The sequence below is a fragment of the Hyperolius riggenbachi genome, chromosome 3 (assembly GCF_040937935.1).
Source record: "Hyperolius riggenbachi isolate aHypRig1 chromosome 3, aHypRig1.pri, whole genome shotgun sequence".
Taxonomy (NCBI): domain Eukaryota; kingdom Metazoa; phylum Chordata; class Amphibia; order Anura; family Hyperoliidae; genus Hyperolius; species Hyperolius riggenbachi.
In genome coordinates, this window is record NC_090648.1 from 295664350 (window position 1) to 295688144 (window position 23795).

Consider the following 23795-nt stretch of genomic DNA (forward strand, 5'->3'; position numbering starts at 1 on the left):
GGCTATAGAGATTTGGATACATGCTACAAAAACCTGCTGCATGCTGTCCAGAATCACACCAACAAGCATTTCAGACAGTATGGTGATTAGAGATGTGCGAACATCCAATCCATGGGCCTCTTACTACTTCCGGGTCGCAATGACCCAGAGTAGTACGCCTGCGCTGCCCGGCGGAGCGCGTCCTACATCGCGCTCCTGTTGCCGGGCACTCTCTGCGCATGTGCGTGACGTATTCGTGGCGTCATGCGTCAATACGTGCGTACGTATTGACGCATGACGCCACGAATACGTCACGTCCGTGTCCGGCTCACCATACCCGCCCGGCTGTTTTTTTGCCGCCATTCCCCCTATAAACAGCTGAGCAGTGAGCGTCCAGTCTCTATAGAGGCGCTCTGGCTTGATACTGATCTTCAGCTGGTAAGTACCAAGATATCTTCGTTATCCTATATACATGCCGCCGTGCATGATGATTTTCTTGTGTCGGGCATTTGAAAAATGAGTTTATACAACTAAACAAAGCCTATTGAAAAGATGGGAATTACTCACATAGATGTCTGAACGGTGACACTTTTTGATCTACATTTTATAAATGATGGGTACAATTCTTCTATTGCATTATGAGATCTACTTATTGCCATAAATACTATATTGTATAATGGAGGACATGTAAAAAATATCACTTAAGAATTTGAAAAACTACAGCTGAAGTATTTGAGCACCTCCTAGTAGAGTTATTTTCCCTCTTTTGTTTCCCCTTTCTTCCCCAGTGTTCTCTTTTTACAATTGCCTGATGAAGCGGGATGTTGGCCCGTGAAACGCGTTGCATCAATTTTTGTAGATTGTTTTAAAATAAATTTAGTTGTGAAATTAACAGCTGAACTCGGCCTGGTCATTGTTATACCTGAGGTAGGTGAATCCACCCATGTCCCTCCTTTTAAACTGATTTTAATTATTTTACCCTATTTTGGCGCCTCTATTACTCTTGTTTACTTATATACAATAGTGTAATATGTTTAGTCAAAATTGTCAATGTAGAAGATAAGAATCTACTCACAAGAGTGGGTTGCAGAGGGGCAACCGACCACAGGAAGCAGGTGGAGACAATTAACCCGACTCCACTCGGGGAGGTCACTAAGGACCTGGATGCGGTCGCTCTCCTTGGAAAAAAGAAGGGAGGCAGATGTCCACCGTGGTGTAAAACACATATGTTCTGCCTCCACCCCTCACACGGGTATTGTATGGGGGTTAGGGATGCACTAAATGGTTTAAAGAGGCGCCCTGGTGGTATATAAAAGCGTTTAAAAGCAGTTTTAAAACCGATAAAGGTTTGAGGTTGCTTACCTCAAGGACGACAAATCTTTGTAGGGACAAAAGATTTTATTGGTAGCACAGGCAACGCGTTTCACGGGTCTGAGCCCGCTTCCTCAGGCCAATAGCAGTGCCAGGCCAATTGAAATAGCAAGCTAAGGGAGCCTCCATGCCATGCCGCATTGAAGCAATCATTTCTGCAAAAGAATTCCTGACCAAGTATTCAGTGCATAACCAGGGCTGTGGAGTCGGTACAAAAATCTTCCGACTCTGACTCCTCGGTTTATGAAACCACGACTCCAACTCAGACTGCGGGTACCCAAAATGGCTCCGACTCCTCGACTCTGACTCCTTATTCTAATACTTAACAGGGCTGTGGATTTTATACAAAAATCATCCGACTCCTCAGTTTACGAAACTACGACTCCAACTACGACTCCGGGTGCCCAAAATTGCCCCGACTTCGACTCCACCTCCAACTCCACAGCCCTGTGCATAACTGAACATAATTATTTGAAGGTTGACTTTTTTTTGTTTTAAAAACACTTTTCTTTTATTGGTCAGATGAAATATGCTAATTTTTTGAGATAGGAATTTTGGGTTTTCATGAGCTGTATGCCAAAATCATCAATATTAAAACAATAAAAGGCTTGAACTACTTCAGTTGTGTGTAATTAATCTAAAATATATGAATGTCTAATGTTTATCAGTACATTACAGAAAATAATGAACTTTATCACAATATGCTAATTTTTTGAGAAGTACCTGTAATTAATATTCTATAATTCTATGTGTAATTCTATGTGTAGTACGGATAATTAATAGAACATTAGTAGCAAAAAAAAATCTCATATTTTTATTTTTCAGTTACATAGCTTTTTTTTTTTTTTTTTTTGTAACATTGCATCATTCTCTAATATGTGCAGTTTACACATTACACTCAGCATTTTAAATGGATTCACAGAGCAGAGCTAATGACCTTTTCAACTTTCCTCTGCAGGAAAACCATAAACAAACAAGAAACAATGAGACATTTGACATAAGAGCTTCAAAAGACAGTGCTTTCTAATACTTTTTTTGGTTGTGGAACTCAGTGAAGCTGTTTTACATACATAACTAAAGTTTCTTAAAGGACCTGTGTCGCCAACATCTTAAAATTTAAAATATATGTAAATATACACAAATAAGAAGTATGTTTACTTCTTATTTGTATGTGTGTTAAATTTTAAGACTTTCACAACAGTTCCTCTTTAACCACTTGCCGACCGCCCACTACCTATGGGCGGCGGCAAGGTGGCTCCCCCAGGACCGCGTAACTCCGATTGGCGGGCGGCACCTGGGGAACTAATTAGCCAGGGATCGCACGCAGGGATGCGCACGCATCCGCTGGCATTAGGCTCCGCCCACCCGTGAAGTCAACCCGCCGGCCAATTAGCAGCGTCGGCGGGTTGTAAATACCCCGATCTCTCTGTTCCTAAATGTATAATACCCTTTGTTAATCGAACAAAGTGTATTATATTGGCTGCCTCCTCCCCTGGTGGTCTTGGTGATCGAGCGGCCACCAGGGGAGGAGGCAGCTGTGTATATAAACACACACACACACACACACACACACACACACACACACACTCTCTGATCCTGCCCCCCTGATCACCCACAGCACCCCCCAGACCCCCCATGATCACCCCCTCAGACCACTGTTTGCACCCAATCACCCATCAATCACTCCCTGTCACTACCTGCCAACGCTATATTTTAGATTAGGCTCTAATCAGCCCCCTAGGGGCTCCTGATCACCCCCCCCCCCCCCGTGTACTGTATACATCTATTCTCCCCTGTAATCACCCATTGATCACCTGTCAATTACCCATCATTCACCCCCTGTCACTGCCACCCATTAGATCAGACCCTAACCTGCCCCTTGCGGGCACCTGATCACCCGCACACACCCTCAGATCACCCACAGGCCCGCCCTCAGATCACCTCCCAAGTGTATTGTTTACATCTGTTCTCCCCTCTAATCACCCACTGATCACGCATCAATCACCCCCTGTCACCACCTGTCACTACTACCCATCAGATCAGACCGTAATTTGCCCCTTGCGGGCTTCTGGTCACCCGTCCACACCCTCAGATCCCCCTCAGACCCCCCCCCCCCCGTTGACCCCCCCCAGTCACTATCCTAGTGAAAACTGTCACTTTTTTAGTATCACTAGTGTTAACAGTTAGGCCAGTTATTTAGCTAGGGCCCTTCGTTGGGTAGTTGGCGTCAGTTAGCACCCAGCCCACCACACCGCAGTCACTAATTAGTTGCTGATTAGCATCATCACTGTCGCTAATCAGCATTGCTACTATATAGTTTCTGTAAGTGACCATTACTGATCGCAGTCAGATCTATATTAGGGTCACTAGGATGCACTTAAAACACAGTGTTTGACCGATCAGGCCTGATCGTTCGCCTGCACTTGCATTCAGCCCGCCCCACCGCAGTGATAGAATTTTTTATTCTGATCACTGCAAAAAACACTACAATACCTGTGGCGCTGTAAAGATCAGTTTTGATTTTTTAAATTAAGACTCAGTGACCACAGCGTTCTACTTCACAAGTACTCCCTTTTGCTAGGTAGGTGCTCTTTTTCCTGGGTAAACTCAGAGGAATACCCCCTAAATTTAGCAGTCCACCATGGCAAAAATGGGGTATTCCGCTGAAAAGGCCACCGAGATTCTGGCCCAGTGGGGTGAGTGCGATTGGGAAGCCTCATCCGACGAATCATCCGGGTCAGAATACGAACCGGTGAATAGCAGTGGCTCTCTGACCGATGGCAATGACGAGGTTGAGGTCCCGGCTAGAGCCAAGCGTACCACACCCCATGTCACTGGACCGCAGGTGGCGCAGGATCAGACTCAAGGACAGCAGAGTGGTGCTAGCGCTGATCCTAGTTTTCTTGGTGAGGCATGCACCAGCAGCGTAGCATCTCCTGGACCTAGCACCAGTACTACCATAGACCCTGGTGAAGTGGCGAGCACCAGCATGGTAGTAGAAATTGGTTCGGTGGCACGTGCATTAAGACCCGAGTCGCAGCCACCAGCAAAACAGGCTCGTACTACCCATAGTCTCCCAGAGGTGCTGGCAAATCCCAATTTTCAATCCCCTGGTTCCGCCGCACCCATACTGCCCCCTTTCACTGCACAGTCTGGGGTCTAGGTGGAGATGGATAACCTAGGATCAGCTGTAGACTTTTTCATCTGTTCTGCACCGTGGATCTCTATGGCTTAATTGTGGCTGAGACCAAATGTTATGCCACACAATACGCAACCGCCAATCCGAGAAGCTACCATGCCAAGACTTTTCGGTGAAAACCACTCCAAGTTTCCAAACTTAACATTTTTTTGGGCCTTCTTCTTAACATGGGTCTAGTCAAAAAGAATGTATTGCGGTCTTATTTGTCTACGCACCCAGTACATCACATGCCCATGTTCTCTGCTGCCATGTCCCTGTCACGATTTGAGAACATCCTGCGCTTCCTGCACTTCAGTGCCAATACAACCTGTCATCTAAGAGGCCACCCTTCTTATGACCGGTTCCACAAAATTCGACCCCTCATAGAACAACTGTCACCAAAATTGCTTATACCCCTGAACAGTCATTTTTGAAGCGTTTGGTTTCCAGACTACTCCTCATGGTTTTGGGCCCCTAAAATGCCAGGGCAGTATAGGAACCCCACAAGTGACCCCATTTTAGAAAAAATAAACCCCAAGGTATTCCATTAGGTGTATGGTGAGTTCATAGAATATTTTATTTTTTGTCACAACTTAGTGCAAAATGACACTTTGTGAAAAAATAAAAATAAAAATCAATTTCCGCTAACATGTGACAAAAAATAAAACCTTCTATGAACTCACCATACTCCTAACGGAATACATTGGGGTGTTGTCTTTCTAAAATGGGGTCATTTGTGGGGTTCCTATACTGCCCTGGCATTTAGGGGCCCTAAACCGTGAGGAGTAGTCTGGAAACCAAATGCCTTAAAATGACCTGTGAAATCCTAAAAGTACTCATAGGACTTTGGGCCTCTTAGCGCATCTAGGCTGCAAACAAGTGTCACAAATGTGATATCGCCGTACAAATGCTGGGTGGGAGAAATATCTCTGTAAATGGACAACTTTGTGTAAAAAAATCAAGAAAATTCTCATTTACAGAGATATTTCTCCCACCCAGCATGGTATATGTAAAAATACACCCTTTAGGATTTTACAGGTCATTTTGAGGCATTTGGTTTCTAGACTACTCCTCACGGTTTAGGGCCCCTAAAATGCCAGGGCAGTATAGGAACCCCACAAGTGACCCCATTTTAGAAAGGAGACACCCCAAGGTATTCCGTTAGGTGTATGTTGAGTTCATAGAAGATTTTATTTTTTGTCACAAGTTAGTGGAAAAGGACACTTTGTGAAAAAAAAAACAATAAAAATACATTTCCGCTAACTTGTGACAAAAAATAAAATCTTCTATGAACTCACCATACTCCTAACGGAATACCATGCTAGGTGGGAGAAATATCTCTGTAAATTGACAATTGTGTGTAAAATAAAAAAACAACAAACTCATTTACAGAGATATTTCTCCCAACCAGCATGGGTATGTGTAAAATACACCCCAAAACACAATATACTTTTTCTCCTGAGTATGGCGATACCACATTTGTGACACTGTTTTGCAGCCTAGGTGCGCTAAGGGGCCAAAAGTCCTATGAGGACTTTTAGGCTTTACAGGGGTGCTTACAATTTAGCACCCCCCCCCCCCAAATGCCAGGACAGTAAACACACCCGACAAATGACCCCATTTTGGAAAGTAGACACCCCAAAGTATTCAGAGAGGGGCATGGTGAGTCCGTGGCAGATTTCATTTTTTTTTTTTTTTGTCACAAGTTAGCAGAAATGGAAACTTTTTCCGCTAACTTGTGACAAAAAATAAAACCTTCTATGAACTCACCATACCTCTTAGTGAATACTTTGGGATGTCTTCTTTCCAAAATGTTGTCATTTGGGGGGTATTTCTACTATCCTGGAATTCTAGCACCTAATGAAACATGACAGGTGCTCAGAAAAGTCAGATATGCTTCAAACTGGGGAAATTCACTTTTTGCACCATAGTTTGTAAACGCTATAACTTTTACCCAAACAAAAAAAAATATCCAATAAGTGTCTATTTATTGATCAAAGACATGTAGCACAATACATTTAGACAAAAATGTATATAGAAATTTTACTTTATTTGAAAAATGTCAGCTCAGAAAGTGAAAAAAAATCATTATTTTTTTGACAAAATTCATGTCTTTTTTGATGAATTTAATAAAAACTAAAAATCACAGCAGCAATCAAGTAGCACCAAACCAAAAGAAAGCTGTATTAGTGACAAGAAAAGGAGGTAAAATTCATTTAGATGGTAGTAGGTTGTATGAGCGAGCAATAAACCGTTAAAGCTGCAGTGGTCTGAATGGAAAAAAAAGTGTCTGGTCCTTAAAGAGACTCTGAAGTGAGTCTAAATTCACTATTTTAGCATGCAGCCATGTAAAGAACTATAACCCCAGCTAAAACGCCGCTATCCTGCGGCAAGACAAGGGGTTAATACCCCACAAATCCCCCCCCCCCCCCTTCAAAATCCACTACTTTGTTGGTCGTGGATTTTGCTCTTCCTGGAGGCAGAGCTATGAGCTGTAGCTCTGCATCCATGTGTGTCAATTGCCGCGCGAATCTCTGCCTCTCCCCCGCCCCTCTCTGTGAAGGAAGACTGACGCGCTGAAAGGCAGAGCTACAGGGCTTCGCTCTGCCTTTTCAGGAAGCTCTCCCCGGGACCACGGAGGGGATTTGGGGGGTATTAACCCCTCGTTTTGCAGCTGGATAGTGGCGTTTTAGCTGGGGTTATAGTTCTTTACATGGTTGCATGTTAAAAAGGTAAATGTAGACTTGCTTCAGAGTCTCTTTAAAGGGTTTTAAGGCTGCAGTCCTTAACCTCCTGGGCGATTATCCCGAGCTGAGCTCGGGGTAATCCGCCGCAGAGGATTTCTCATGCCCTAGTGGGCCGATTTGCATATTATTATTTTTTTGTTACACGCAGCTAGCACTTTGCTAGCTGCGTGTACTGCCAGGCAGCGCTAAGGGGTGAATCGGGACTCCCTCTAACGCCATGACATGGATGACGTTGATGACATCATCACGATCGTCGCCATGGCGATGAGGGAAGCCAAACAGGAAATCCCGTTCTGAACGAGATTTCCCGTTTGCTCTGATCGCCGGAGGCTAGCTACATGATAAAAAAAAAAGTGCTGCGGCGCCCCCTGGCGATATTATTGTATCGCCCAGGAGGTTAAGTGGTTAAGGACCCGTTTACACCAACACATACCTGCTCCCCTCGTTTTCCGTATATGCTTTGGCTCTAGTATCCTTTAAAACAAGACCCTTCTCAGTAATGCAGTTCTTTATTTTACACCATTTTTTAGATCCGTCAATACTAATGTCACTTAACGTGTGTTGAGCTTTATGGTTCACAAACTGCAGTCTGTGCTGATCTCTATTTGGGTACATTCACAATTATCTTACTGTCCTAGTGCTGATAAATATCTGTAAACACTTTGTACTGAGAAGGAGCTGAAGCTGGGTTATTTCAGCAGTGTCACCCAAAACAGAAGATAATCTGTATGTTGGAGTAGAAATAAAGTCAGTCATAGGAGTATACTGCATGATGGGATAAACAGGCTTTAAAAGTGGATACAGTAAATGGTTTATAATATATTGCAATAATTTGTTACATTTATAAACACCTTTTGCAAAGTAGTGTAACAATTGCTGAGACATTCTTGCATAGCAGTATGCAGGTGGCTGAAAAACAGAATGGTGGACTGTTGTAAATAGTTACTTTTATCTTTTCCAGCAAGTTGTCTGTCAACAGAAACACAGACATGCATTTGTGTGCTGGAACTCATGTAGCTAACACCACTTTCCGTCATGTAATTATGGTCAAGTTACACACTCTCCCAGACTTCAGATGTATATCTAGAGGATTTGTAACAATATTCTGTAAGATAGATTAAAGGCTATGCACTGCTTTATGCCCACTTCTTAAAGGCTGGGTAAGCCTTTTCATTTATTTACCTCAAAAGAAACGGGCCAAAGGAAGAAAAAGAAGGGAACAAAGACTGTCTGTTTTGCGTGTCCCACTTGCTGGGCTGTTGTCTTTCCCCTTTTCTCTGGAGGAAGGGTAGAGTTGGGTCAGAGTTGAAGAAAACTGAAAGCACATTGAAGCTTGACTGTTGAAATTTGAATGATATGGTCTGAGTGCGAGTGTGTGTGTTCACTGGAATGTAGTCGAGCAGTGTGGGTACTTGAAGTGACAGATGGCACAGCAGCGGCACAAGACTTCATCTTTCACACTGAACTGAGCATCTAATCTGATGACTGTGGCCAGTAAACATATCGTACATGCTGTCCCTCAGAACAACACATTACAAAGAATATGAGAGCAGCACTTAAGATAGATACCATCTGACTGCCTGGCATGACCTCAGACTCATAAGGATTACACTATTCACCTTCAATAAATATTATTATTTTTATTATTCATTTGTAGTGCTACTCATAGTGCTACCATTGTCTGTGGTGCTGTAGTACATAATACTTAGATGGTATATAACATAAGTGTGACTGCAGCAACCATACATAGTGTGCACAAACACAAGAGAGTTATTCTGGAGGAGTATAGAAGATTGTGTGCAGAGCAGAGAGGTTGCTGTTTTCCTAAATTAATTTTCAGAAACATAAATTGAAATGAATCTGCAGTTTACATCAATAGTGCCTTGTTGGTGGCATGGGGGCTATGGCCCTCTTTGTAAAATATGGTCTGTATTCAGTCATTAGACAAAAAGTATATGAACTATTAAGGGAGTTTGGCATTCCCAATAAACTGATAAAATTAATTAAAATACGTATACGTACTGTTTAATGTGGCCCTAGAGTATGTCATCAGAAAAATGACAATACATCCAACAAATATTCTAATAAATAAATCTGTACAGATAATAGTTTACACAGATGATATAATAATTGGCAGAACATTGACAGCGGTAAGAGAAACCTATATCAATATAAACAATCAGGCCAAGGTGGTAGGCCTGATAATAAACACTGATAAGACAAGATTTCTAAGACAGTCAAGAAAAAGAGGACCATCACAGAACATAATAGGTGACGATAATCTATGATCTGTAAAACATTTTAAATATCTGGGAGTCAACCTAGACAGCGATGGAAGTGAAGCAGTAGAAATCCATGGAAGAAAAATGTAAGCCAACAGAGCATACTTTGCCCTATCACCCATCTTTCAGTCATTGCATATCCAAAGGAACAACAAAATCCAGGTATACAAGACCATAATCAGGCCTATACTTACCTACGGGTGTGAAACATGGATACTTACAAAAAATTTAGCAAGCAAAATGAATGCTTTTAAAAGGAAGATATTACACAAAGTCTATGGCCCCACCCACGAGAATGGTGTGTGGAGAATTAAATACAACTATGAGCTGCATAAACTATATAAAGATCTTCCACTATCAGACCATATAAGGATGCAACGGTTTAGATCGGCAGGACATGTGGTTAGAATGGATGACCATAGGATCCCAAAAAGATTCTTTACAAGGAGCATGGATGGACGAAGACCAATTGGAAGACCTAGAAAGAGATGGACAGATGAAGTTGACAAAGATGCCAAAGAACTGCTTAATATACGCAACTAGAAACAGGCAGCGAGATAGACAGAGATGGTTGGGGCAAACTGGAAGAGGCCAAGGATATATATATATCTATATATATATATATATATATATATATATATATATATATATATATATATTTATATTTATTTATATCATTTTTATTTATTTTTGTTTTCTTCATCTGGGAGAGAAAAATAATTAAATATGGGTCTAGGACTCTCACTTTGGATCACTAGATTTGCATGTTCAAGGCCCTTCATGACACTGTCTTATGTCTTTTTTGTGTCATTTAAATTGTACCTGGGTTGACATGTGGCATGATGACATAAACATGGGTACATATAGTAATAGTCCTGCTAAGAAACTTCCTGAACTTATTTTTTGAAGGTGGTAGGGTCTGAAATAATAAACACGTAGTAGTGCTGGCACAATCTATACAAATGAGGCAGTCAAACAGCAAATTTAATTCAGTTCAGCTCTCCTGAAAAGTACAGAAACATAACACTTTTAAAATCTGGCTGTGCAAACAGTACTGATAATAAGAGTGCTCTCAGGGTGCAAAGCGAATTATGTATTTTTGTTAGGAGCTGAATAAACCTGGTTTTTCATCACTGACATGGCTGCTCTGAACATTTCACTGTGAGAATGTTACCCTTAGAATAAAAATAATGTAGGACACCAGGGCAGTTCTATATACTATTGCTTACATACATACAATTAAGTATTGTAGGTTTATTTTAAGTTTAGGATTGCTTTAAAGAGACTCCGTAACAAAAATTGCATCCTGTTTTTTATCATCCTACAAGTTCCAAAAGCTATTCTAATGTGTTCAGGCTTAGGCCCCGTTCACACTTGCGGTTTTGTCAAAACCGCACCGGATGTCCGGACCGCACCGGAGCCGGACCGGACCTGATCCGTACGGTTCCTATCCGGATCCGGTCCGGATCCGGTCCGTTTGCATCCGGTTTCCGTGCGGTGTGAACACGGTTGCGGTCCGGATCCGGTTTCTTAAGGAGATACCATCCTGTAAATACCTGGGGTCTGGGAGGTCAGCAGAAGGGTCTGGGGTCATTGTTGGAGACAGGTGGACGTGTGGAGACCATCCGTGGATACAGAGACTGCAGTTGGGACCATGGATCCAGGCATTTTTTACTCGTAAACCTGGGAATTCTCTCCTTCCTGTTGTTCGCCTCCTCGTTATCAGACATCAGACATGTTGCTGCCAAAACGAGCTCCAGCATGAAATCGCTGCTGCCCCACTCTTTGAACGCTGGGCCCATGTGGTCCCCATCCAAAATGCATAGGAAGTGGGGTAGAACGTCCGGTTTTTGTAGCCAGTGTGTTGTGCGCTCTCCGGCTCTCATTGCTTTGTATTGGCCGGATGGTGCAGTCCGGCTCCGCTCCGGATACGGCTGCCGGAGGAGCCGGACCAAAAAATAGCGCATGTTGGAACGGACGCCGGAGTCCGGATCCGGTCCGGATCCGGTCCGGCTCCGGTCCGGCAGAACGGACGCATGTGAACGGACGCATAGGCTTTCATTGCTATTGCCGTGCGTCCGTTCCGTCCGTTCTGCAAGCGGTCCGGCTCCGGCACGGCGATTCCGGACGGCCACCGCTAATGTGAACCGGGCCTTACTGCAGCACGTTCTACTATCACCATCTCTGTAATAAATCAACTTATCTCTCTCTTGTCAGACTTGTCAGCCTGTGTCTGGAAGGCTGCCAAGTTCTTCAGTGTTGTGGTTCTGTGATGCATCTCCCCCCTCCAGGCCCCTCTCTGCACACTGCCTGTGTATTATTTAGATTAGGACAGCTTCTCTCTTCTCTCTTATCTTTTAGGGCTTGTTTCCACTATAGCGAATCCGCATGCGGGCACTGCATGCGGATTCGCATACTTAATGTTAGTGGATGGGCCTGTTTCCACGTGTGCGGCGGCGGCGGCGGCGTTTTTCGGTGCGGGGAAAATCTGCACGACAGGAATGCGGGCGAATCGCCGCTAATGTATTCAATAATGGAATCGCATGCGGCTTTGTCATGCGGATTTCCCCGCGATTTCGCATGCGATTTCGCATGAAAGCCAATGGAACTTAACACAGGCAGTGACATGGTTAAATTCGCATGGCTCCTTGCCATGCGAAATCGCATGCGAAATCGCGGGGAAATCCGCATGGGGAAACGCAGCCGCATGCGGTTTCTTCAGCGGTGGAATCCAGGCGATTCCGCACCGCTACAGTGGAAACAAGCCCTTACAAGCTGGATAAATCCTCCTCTGAGCTGGCTGGGCTTTCACATACTGAGGAATTACATACAGGCAGAGCTGTCTGCACTCTGCAGGAAGAAACAGCCTGACACTTCAGTGGATGATAGCTGCAGAGGGAAAGAAACACACAAATGATCTCTTGAGATTCAAAAGGAATGCTGTATACAGCCTGCTTGTGTATGGATGTATTTTTCTATGTGTGGACATACTGTACATCAACCTACTTCCTGTTTTGGTGGCCATTTTGTTTGTTTATAAACAAACTTTTTAAAACTGTTTTTAACCACTTTTAATGCGGCGAGGAGCTGCGAAATTGTGTCAGAGGGTAATAGGAGATGTCCCCTAACGCACTGGTATGTTTACTTTTGTGTGATTTTAACAATACAGATTCTCTTTAAGAAATAAACAGTTATATCAACATTGAATGAAAAGTGCAGGATACATGTTTCAGGACAGATAATGATGTACATTGCTCCATGTAAAGTTTTGAGAAAAAGTTGTCAGCATGTTATTTCAATCATTGTTTTGTACTGTAAGGGGGATCGAAGGACCTCTATCTTTTCATACATGGAAATTGCCTATTCACACCCAGCTGGATCATACTGCCAGGGAGTTCCCTGCTATGCTGTACAGACACAGCATGGATACAGTATGCTGCATGTTAGTGTTACAGCTCATAAAGGAAGTTCCTGTACTAATGAATGATTAGCCCTGATTTTGAGTTCTGCACAAAAGCCCAAAAATAAGATTGTTTTGACTTTGATACCTGCACTGAAACTATGTCGGCTTAAATAACGTTATTATATACAGTATCTTTAGTTTTATTTCTACCAGTTTTTCTCCTTCTGCATTCTAGTGATTAGATTTATCTTGTCAGGGTAGTTTTCAGAGTTCTGGCATATGAAATGAGAACACCATGGAGAACCTTTTTTGACTTCATGACCTTCACTGTCTCTATGTGTCTTTATCTCCCAGCAGGAAGTTTCCAATCTTGGCAGCTTTTTGCCTCTAAACATGCATCATTATTGATGACTTTTATGTTTTGTTGTACGTGTGAAGTGAAACAGCAAAGAGCATCCAAAATGCGTGTGCTGCACTGAAAACAAAGCCAGCCAGTTAGGTGTGGTGAAATAAAGAAAGTACATATAAAAATGCTTGGAAGAAGCCTACTACACACAAGTAATTACATGGGCTCTGCGGACCACAGATGTGAGTTGTCAGTCATCCAATATAGCTGTTTCAACATGACTGAGTATTAATCTCAGGTCTATAGTAATGTTAAATGCCTACCAACTAATTTCCCATAGGCAGTGATAATTGAATTGGCAGCTATATAAACCTCTTGTGACTGTGCTGCCTTTCATGATAACCAGCAGCAGGAGGATTTAGCAGCTCCTCCTGGCTCCATCCCTTAAAGCGGACCCAAACCAAACATTTTTTTAATTAAAAATATTTAGTTGCACCACTCTGACACATACAAAGATAAACACTCCTTCAAGCCTATGAGCATTTCAGTGCATGCTTTTCACTCTTCTCTTTTCATAACTAGGGTGGTAGCCATTACTTCGGAGCTTAGTAGGAGGTTTTAGATCATGGATGTGTTTGTCATCAGCTACCCTCCCTCCCAGGTGCGTCGTCTATGTGAAATCTCACACAAGCTGAGATCACCTCCCCTGTGACATCATCAGTAGCAGCCTGTATTTTGTTTTTGTTTTTTATCTCCTCCACCAGTCTGCCAGATTCTGTCCCGGCAATATGAAAGGAAGGGAGGGGTTCCTCCAATAAATGTAAATTATTTTAGATTTGTCATCATGCAGCTGAAAAAAGACTGCTATTTATTATTATAATTTAGAAAATAGATTTTATTTCTGAAATCTTGTATTTTTAATTTGGGCCCACTACCACTTAAGGACCAGGGGTGTTTCTGGTGATCTGTGCTGCGTGGGCTATTCAGCCCACAGCACAGATCGTGTGGCAGCCAGGGTGACCAGACTTCCCCCCTTTTTTCCCCACTAGGGGGATGTCCTGCCGGGGGAGTCTGATCGCCGCCGGCTAGTTGTGATTAGCGGAGGGGGGCCTCCTTCTCAAAGCCCACCTCCGCAGCGTTTTCTGCGCTCCCTCTCCTTACCTCCCTCCCCTCCTCTATCAGAGCGGTGCAGGACGGATATCCGTCCTGCGCCAGATAGGATAGGCTTCAGCCTATGATATGCCGGCGATCCCCGGCCAATCAGAGGCCGGGGATCGCCGATCTGCCTTACGGCGCTGCTGCGCAGCAGCGCCATATGATGTAAACAGCGGGGATTTCTTCCCCGCGTGTTTACATTAGGCGTGCGAGCCGCGATCGGCGGCTCGAACACTGTTCACGGAGACACCCTTCGTGAACTGACATGGAAAGTTTCCATGTAAAAACCACTTAAACCCGCCACCGTTAGGCGGTCCTTAATCCATACTACATGTATGAGATACTTCTGTTTAATGGTATATAAGCTATAGGATCACTATATACCAGCAGTTCTGGATGCGAGTCTGGCTAAAGGGGACATAAAGACATGATTTGCATATTCAGAAGTAATGCATCACGGGAAACCACACTTGCTCACTGACCGCCAAATAATTGCAAATACCTTTTATTTTAGTTTTAGTAAATCAGACAAAGTTTTGCAGCCAAGAGAATGAGAAAAGAAGGAGAACACTGTGGTCCAGGGAAACAAATATTTATGATCTAAGGTGAACTGATGTGAGTTATTGTAAGATGTGATTATATACAGCTTATTCATTCTGTTCAGTCACTTTTTTTCTGTGCACTGGAGCAAAATGCCATCAAATGATGTGTTATTAAAGCCCATTTCAGTGTCAAACTAAACATACCATTAATAGCTTAGTAATCTGAGAGTTCAAATGCTAGCTTTTTGTACAAAATAATGCTTTTGCATTTACAATGCTATTTTACAATATTGATAACTGCTGCTGCTGCCGCCTGTATTGCATTTTCCTGGTGTTCAGGAAGTATCAAAACACTATGATGCAGATATAACAAAACCAAGAAAGACTTGAGAAGAGCTGATGCAAAAATTAAGCAGATGTTCAGATCCAAGAGTCTGATTGGTCACTGCAACTATTTTGTACCAGATTTGCTTAAATACTCCTTACAATGGTTTTGAAAAAGCTGCCTCTAATTGTTTGATGCTGAATGTCTACCTTGCCTTCCATATATGTTATGACATTATATTCACACTTGTTAGAAAAAAGAGGTGTGAAAGTGAGATGTCATTAGGTTGAGAAGATGTGTTAAAGCAATACTTAAGCAAGCTGAAAAAAATGATACACTCGCCTATGGGGAGGGAAAGTTCAGGATCCCATAGAGCCTTTCTGTTCCTCTCTCCATCACCTTGTACCAGCACCAGGCCTTCAGTGAAGTTCGTCAACCAGCTTTGTTGAATACGTCTTCAGTCCTCCTTAGGCAGTGTTCAGATTTACACGTGTCCCTGAGTAGTTCTAAAGATGAGCAGATCTGTACCGCGGACCTGAGTGCTTCTGAAGATGAGTAAATCTGTCCCAGGAACCGGGGTACTTCTGGAAACTGTAGAGGAGTCCCGAAGGTGCAAAACTTCACAAGGGGACAGCGCAAGAATGAGGGCACGGAGAGAGGAAAGGGAAGGCTCTAGTCTACAGGATCCCTCTACAAAGGAGTAGCTCACTGTGTTTTTGTGCCGCTACATGTTACAAGTAAGTTCATAAAATTAGCAAAGTATCTCTGCAAATCAGCGTAGGATCAAAATTCTGCAAAAACAGAAATGTTGTTGAAACAGAAGGAAAATGAATAGTACTTCTGACAGAGGCTATGTGTTACTGCATGTAGTGGATCGAAACTCTGATATAAAAAAGTAAGGCTGGAAAGCTGCTGTTTGTGTATTTTACCATGTGGCACTTGCTGGTAGTCTATGGTATTCGCATGCGCTTTGAGATTTTATGCAGCAGGGACTACTTTTCTTCTAGCAATAGAAAAATCGCAGCATTCTGAACGAATGCACATATCACCATTTAAAGGACCACTATCGTGAAAAAAGTAGGCGGTTAAATCTGCCATCTGCCATCTCCTTGTGGGGTAATCTCAGGGTTTTCTTTGTTTTCAACAGCATTTCCTGAACTGCAGTTTAACTGCCAAAATAGTAAGATACCAGCCAGATTCACTTTGCACACTATTTTGTCAGTTAGACTTTGCGACTGCTGTTCAGGAAATGCTGCTGAAAACAAAGAAAACCCTGAGAATCCCCCATGAGGAGGTGGTTATGCAAAACCTATCGGTACTGTCAGATTTTAACTGCCTACTTTTTTCACAATAGTGGTCCTTTAAAAAACATTAAGTGCAATTTTGCATTTGATTTCAAATGCAATTTTGCACAATTGTGGTTCCAGCCTTAAAGTTAGGCTGCTTTCTAGTTATCCTTAAAGTGTACCCGAAGCAAAGCCCTTGTTAGAAAAGACATATTTACCTGGGGACGGAAGCCTCTGAATCCTATAGAGCCTTACAATGCTGTCCTCCGGCCCCCTTGAAGAGTTTCAACAAGGGCTTCTCAGACACAAGAGCGGGGCTATGCTTCTCTTCAGTCACTAGCCCGGCCTTACTGCGCTTGTTCAGTAGACCCCTTCACAAATGGCTCCATGATAGTGCACATTCCCATCTGTGCTCACATGGGTGCAGAACGGCATGCTCATGCCTGAAGAAGAGGGAGGCCTTTATCTTCCAGAGGATCCCGGTGAGCAGTGGGAAGGAGGACATGGGAAGACTCTACAGGATCCAAAGACTTCCCCCTTCTTCAGTAAGTGTCTTTTTTTCCGTTTTTTTTTTACCCGAGGTTCATGCAGCTTCCTTTTAAACGATTTCCAGACTTTAACTAGAGTTTAGCTAGCCAAAACAATTGTTATAATCGTTCTGTTGGCTGACTTTTCAAAGAAGCTTACTTTGGCCGAGCTTGTATATTCCTCCATAGGAAGAGAGAAGAAGAAACAGGAGGTTGCCTGCAGTGCCTGGAGACATAACAGTCAGCTGAAACATTCTGCCCCCAAGCTCTGGTAACCAATGTTGGGATTAGTATATGGATATCCAACTGACCTCCAAAATGGTCACAACCATCTGGTTCAGACACTATGTACCTGTTTACTGGCTGTATGCACCTGAACTTTCCAGACTACAGTGTTTTATGTGTATCATATCCACACCGAGTACTGACTCCTAGACATGTAGACACTGATGTTGTCTCTCACTAGCTGCATCACGTAGCCGCCACCATCTCTCTGCTGATGCATTTGTGATGGGGTATTTTACAGATATTGCTGGACAGCTTGGTAAGTAGGTCTGCCTGCAAAACATCTGTTTCGGTATGACTATATTTCCTTATGAATTTAGTTACCCTTTTGAAGGCTGTTTTAAAATTGCGTTTAAGCAAGGTTTCACCCTTTAACCTTACAGTATATTTCAATATTTTTCTCAGTATTTCATGCATTTATAACCTTGAATGTGCCCATGTTAGCAATCTTTGTGAAAGTCCTGCTGAAAGGCCAAATTATAAAGTGCTTGTCTAGCCTGAAGCATTGCACTGGATACCTATTACTGCAGAATAAATACAATAAAAGGGTTAATCCCACGAAATGGTTGAGATCCTAGAATTGTGCTGTGATTGTATTTACCACAGGGAAAAAATACATAACTTATGTAGGCATTTAAATGTCATAGCCAGGAAAAGCCCCAGGTATTCTTGCAGAGTTGAAAGAAATGGCAGTAGCTCATGTCATTATGTCGTTATGTGAGAAAATCTTGCCCCGTATACATTTTTTTGGGGATTTTGCCAGTACCAGCACCTGTGGTTGCCACTTACCATTTTTGTCCTACAAAAATGCGTTAATTAGTGATTTAAAAAAAAACAGTTAATTTTATGAACCAGATTTTGAGCAAACCTGAACTAAATACAAAAGTAGTTACTTTTCAAGATATTTTCTTAAATTTGACTTTCTTTTTGCGTGTCTCAATAGCTTAGATAACACTACTAGTTTTGGGTTTTTTTATAAAGAGAATCTGTACTCTAAAATTCTTACAATAAAAAGCATACCATTCTATGTCTTATGTTCTCCTGGGCCCCTCTGTGCTGTTTCTGCCACTCCCTGCTGCAATCCTGGCTTGTAATTGCCAGTTTTAGGCAGTGTTTACAAACAGACATGGCTGCTAACCAGAGTGTGATAGGCTGAGAACAGCTTAGTCTGTGACTCACACAGAGCCTGCAGGGGCCTGGAGAGGGTGTGTATAGCTTCTATCCTATCACAAGCAGAACAGCACATTCCTGCCTGAGTGCCTGAGCCCGACAAAGCCATCAGAGGAAAGAAGATTAGATTATATAACAGAGATAATACAGCCACTGTGCAACTAGAAAAGGCTGCAGTAAGACAGACCACATTAGAACCGGTATAGGAACTTATAGGATAGAAGAAATAAGGCTGAAAATTTTGTTACAGAGTCTCTTTAACACTTGTGCAGGAAAACAGAAAGGGACTACAGATAAGTTCTTAGCAGAACTAGTTCTATATGTACCTATTTTTTTCTCACTGTCACATGCCACTTCAGGTACCCTTTAACAAGCTCCCTGTTTATGAAGCAGAAATGGCTAAGGCTTGTTCACCTTATTGACGTGCAGTGGATTTATGTGCTACTGCAGGCACAGTGCACAAGCAGAGGACGAGGATAGTGAGAGCCATCACTGCTGACAAGTAACTTTATTGTGCAGTCTTCATTAAAACATAGTCGTCTTAAACAAAAAGTCGTCTTAAACAAATGGAGAGAGGCACAAACAGTTGCAGGTAAAAAGGACCGGGTGGTGGGTGCAAGGGGGGTTGCAAGCCTGATGGTCATTTCGTGCTGTGTACTTCTACAGAGGCTCATGCAGGTACAGTGCTCTGGATCCATTGATGGACTGAACGCTGGAGGGCTTAGCTTTTCTTGAATTGGAGTTAAAGGGAACCTGAAGTGACACTGTACAATCTTTGTTTTCAGATCTTTGGAGAGTTGCTTTGAGGATCCCATGCAGTTTCACTCTTCAGAGGAGAGTCAAAAAGAAGCACAACTTGCAATTCGGCCACCTTACATACTTTTTTCTAATGATTGGGCACACCTGTTCATTTTCAAGGATACCTACATTTTTGCCCAGTTTTTCACATTTCATTTAATTTCATACAACCAAATACGGCTTCACTAAAAATCTTTGTTCTTAGGAAATGAAAGGCATTCCACATTTATTTTTGTAGTGGACAGTGGAGCAGATTATATACTTGCATATAAGCCAACACACATATAAGCGGAGATACCCACTTTACCCTCAAAAGCCAGGAAAAAGTGAATGACTCATGTATAAGCCCCTTATCCAGTATAGCCCCCTCCACAGTAGCCTGATGTGCTCCCAGTGCAAGTCAGCCCCGCTCCCTATAGCCAGATGTGCCCAAAGGAAGATACAGCTGTGTTTTAAGATGGCATGGGTATGAGGCACAGCAATTGCCACACAGGAAGAATCCTCGATCATTGCACCACTGACACGTTGCTTGCTTACTCCAATTCACAAGCCGGGGGACACAGTTAGTCTTGAGCAGCGTACTCTGCACACTACGTTGCTGGAAATGGGGGGGGGGGAGGCACAGCAGGGTGCCAGCTAGCAAGAGCCAGGATCACTAGTGCGCAATCCTTAAGCTTCTCTGCCAGTGACAAAACCTGTTCCACCATCGGGTCTGCTCCACTGACCTGCATATAAGCCAAGGGGGTAACTTTTCAGCACATTATTATGCCGAGTTTTTCTACGTTCCCTGTCATACTAGGTAGACCATCATATTTGGGGACATAGAAATTGGGGTAAATGGAGTTTGAGACCATTTTTTTCCTTGATGTATTTCCTAAACAGCAGTGCTTCTTAAAATAGTTGTGCTATTATGTTTTGGCTGGAGAATAACATTTGGCTTCTTTTAATGTTCTTGTCTTTATCACAACAATGTTGCACTGTGTTCAGAGTAAAGGGGTCTATAGCAATTCAGTGAATACATTTTTTGAATGTTTTGAATCAGGTCAAAAGAGCCTTGAATAAAGACAGGTTTGCAGGTGCTGGGAGTATTATGGCAAAATGCCAGGTCTGAATATGAAACAGGTACTGTTTGTTCACTTTGAGGACCAGATTAGAGTGGAATTCACATGTAATTAGTCAGAATCACCATGTATATTTCATTGTCCTTCTGATTGTTTAGCTGTTTGTATGTACCTCTTGTTAGTTGCTTCAGGTTTCATAAGCTCTTTCTTGTCCTGCAGTGCAGATGAGAAGTTGTGTCAGTTCAGCTTGTGCATTTGGTTGAGAGCTCTCCAGTGATAAGTGCATGACCTCTGTGTACTGGTGTGCCCTCAGGAAGAAAAGCATACATAAGGAAAGAGTATATTTTATTTATAACTCTATGGAAATCTGCACTGAGTGCATTTTACATCAGCTGGTGCTGTACAGTTGTTAAAATACCCATTCATACTAATGCCGAATTTCAGAAATACGAATGATTTGAGCCATAAAACAAAAGACAAATTCACAGAATACATTCAGCAGGTATATTTTACAGTTCTGTTGATTGAATTCTGTTTTGCCCTTGATGATGTATATCCATCTGAAAAGGATGCTTATGGTTCGGGAATAAGAGTATGGGCTCATTGTTGATAGACTTATCAGTTCTTTTACATCAGTTATCAATTTTAGTAACAAAGGTAGCTGATTTTAAACTGCAGTATAGAATTAATTCAGGAGCGTATTGAATAAGAACGGATTCTATTATGTCTTCCTCAGTGGGGAAGTACCCTTATCCTAAGATGTCATAACAGTAATAACGAATTGAGTTGATTAAACTGCTAAATCAGGTGTAGCTTCTATCTTTGCAAGAACTTAGTTTGTTACTAACCCCCCCCCCCCCCCCCCCCCATGTTAATCAATATTCCGATCATAAAAAAAGCTAAAAAGGAGTAGTAAGTTGTTTTCTATACCCTATAGGAGTTTGGCCGTTTTGCAGATTTTAATGCAGGCTGTCTTGGTTTCAAAGTCACTGTTAGGGCTAGTGCACACCAAAATCACTATTGCAATTGCTAGCGCTTAGCGATTTGCGATAGCCATTTTTGGTAGTGTTTTTCAGAGCGATTTTTGAATGAATGAGCGTTTATGCTCATTCATGCAAGCTGAATTGCTCCAAAAAATACTACATGCAGCACGTTTGCGATTTTATAAAAATCACAACGCTGCTGTGGAAACCTCTTCATAGGGTTTCAGTAGTCAAGTGCTTTTCAAAGTGCTGGCGATCTGAAAAGTGCCCAGAAGCGCTCTTGGTGTGCACCAACCCTTAAGCAGGTTTAATATATAAGCTGTCTGCATGCTGACAAACATACAGGGGAAGGGGGGAGTGCACCGAATTGGACCCTAGCCACAGGGGTCAATGATAAGAATAAACGTACATATATCCAGGCACATAGCCTCTAGTTAGGATATTAAATAAATTATTAGGGAAAGGGAGGTGCTGAAGGGGGTGTGGCTAGAAACAGCAAAGCTCAATTAACCCTTCGCACTCTCACATGCAAATGTTCAAACAAATGCATTCACAGATTTACTCATCCATGCCTGGATATATGTACGTTTATTCTTATCATTGACCCCTGTGGCTAGGGTCCAATTCGGTGCACTCCCCCCTTTCCCTGTATGTTTGTCAGCATGCAGACAGCTTATGCTGGTGTATGCGCATGGTGCACATGGACACATAACGTTAGCTCCCTTGTGCGATTGGTAAGATGCACTGTCTTTCCCAGGAGAGGAAGTTAGGATGTGTGCTCCTAATCCATTGATAGGTTTGATGCAATGAATGTGTTTGCATGTCTGCACTATGCATGTTACAGGGCCAGAGTTAGGACACCTATGTTTACCTGGGTACTTCTACGCAGTATAGGTGACTAAGCATAAGAATGCATTCTTCTGTGAACTAAAACCCTGGCTTTTAATTTAGCTGTAGGGATAACAGTTGTGCCTGGATGAGTAAATCTGTGAATGCATTTGTTTGAACATTTGCATGTGAGAGTGCGAAGGGTTAATTGATTTTTGCTGTTTCTAGCCACACCCCCTTCAGCACCTCCCTTTCCCTAATCATTTATTTAATGTCCTAACTAGAGGCGATGTGCCTGGATATATGTACGTTTATTCTTATCACATGAAGACAGCTATACAGTATACTGACTGCTCCAAAAAAGGGCACCAGAATATACTGATTTATTAAGGCATTACAGGGCCTCTTGAAGGTTCAGAATACTTCTTAAAGGATACCCCAACTGAAATGTGACATAATGAGATAGACATGTGTATGTACAGTGCCTAGCACACAAATAACTATGCTGTGTTCCTTTTTTTCTTTCTCTGGCTGAAAGAGTTAAATATCAGGTATGTAAGTGGCTGACTCAGTCCTGACTCAGACAGGAAGTGACTACAGTGTGACCCTCACTGATAAGAAATTCCCCTTTTTTACTGCTTTCTTGCTCTCAGAAGCCATTTTCTGCTAGGAAAGTGTTTTATAGTTGGAATTTCTTATCAGTGAGGGTCACACTGTAGTCACTTCCTGTCTGAGTCAGGACTGAGTCAGCCACTTGCATACCTTATATTTAACTCTTTCAGGCAGAAAAATAAAAAAGGAACACAGCATAGTTATCTGTGTGCTAGGCACTGTACATACACATGTCTATCTCATTATGTCACATTTCAGTTGGGGTATCCTTTAAGCAGAACCACAGCCTAATAAGGTGACCACCCACCTGGCCTCCCCAACCCTCTCCAATTCTTCAGTAGTCACAGGTGGTCTCAAATACTGTGTATAGTTAGTAAAGCTGTCTTAAACTCTGGCAATATAGTCAATGAACATGTGTTTCCTACTTTCCATAACCCTTGCAGTTATTTGCTTTTGGGCACAAGTATTATTATTATTTTAGAAATTACAAGTTCCCAAAGTCCAGTTTATTTGCTCTGAAAGCTGCCATTGTATTTCATTCATAGCTACAGTATTTATATATTGGAATGTACCCAGCTATTTTTTCTGAGCTGTCTGCTGATCTGCACACTTAGAAGTTTCTGCTCCTGCCAGGGAATATTTACATTCCTCTCTTAATACAATTAAGTAAACATAAAGAAAAAATTGTGGTAGTATATTATAGGCTGTACATAATATTTTAGAGGAAAAGAAAGAAATCTCTTTTTTTAATCTTTTAGAGGAAACAAAGAAGAAATGCAGTGTTTCATACCGCTTTAAGTACTACAAACTTGGGAACACTCTACAGGTATTCCAGAAAAGCTGGAAAACACTTGGTGGACTAGAAAGGTGGAAGAAATGTGGGGTTGCCCAGATTGGGTTGCATTATGAGGCTCTAG

At 42.4% G+C, this 23795-nt stretch overlaps 1 protein-coding gene across 27 annotated transcripts in view; it reads left to right on the forward strand.

Moving 5' to 3' along the window:
- The window catches only part of NRCAM (neuronal cell adhesion molecule), a 276104-nt gene that overhangs the window by 39472 nt on the left and 212837 nt on the right, over positions 1-23795 (forward strand). The window contains exon 1 of one of the 27 annotated variants that reach the window (XM_068276522.1): positions 792-906. The exons of the other annotated variants lie outside the window; for them this stretch is intronic. The gene's annotated coding sequence lies outside the window, so the exon portion shown is untranslated. Of the gene's footprint in view, positions 1-791; positions 907-23795 lie in introns of those variants that run through there. 27 annotated transcript variants of the gene reach the window in all.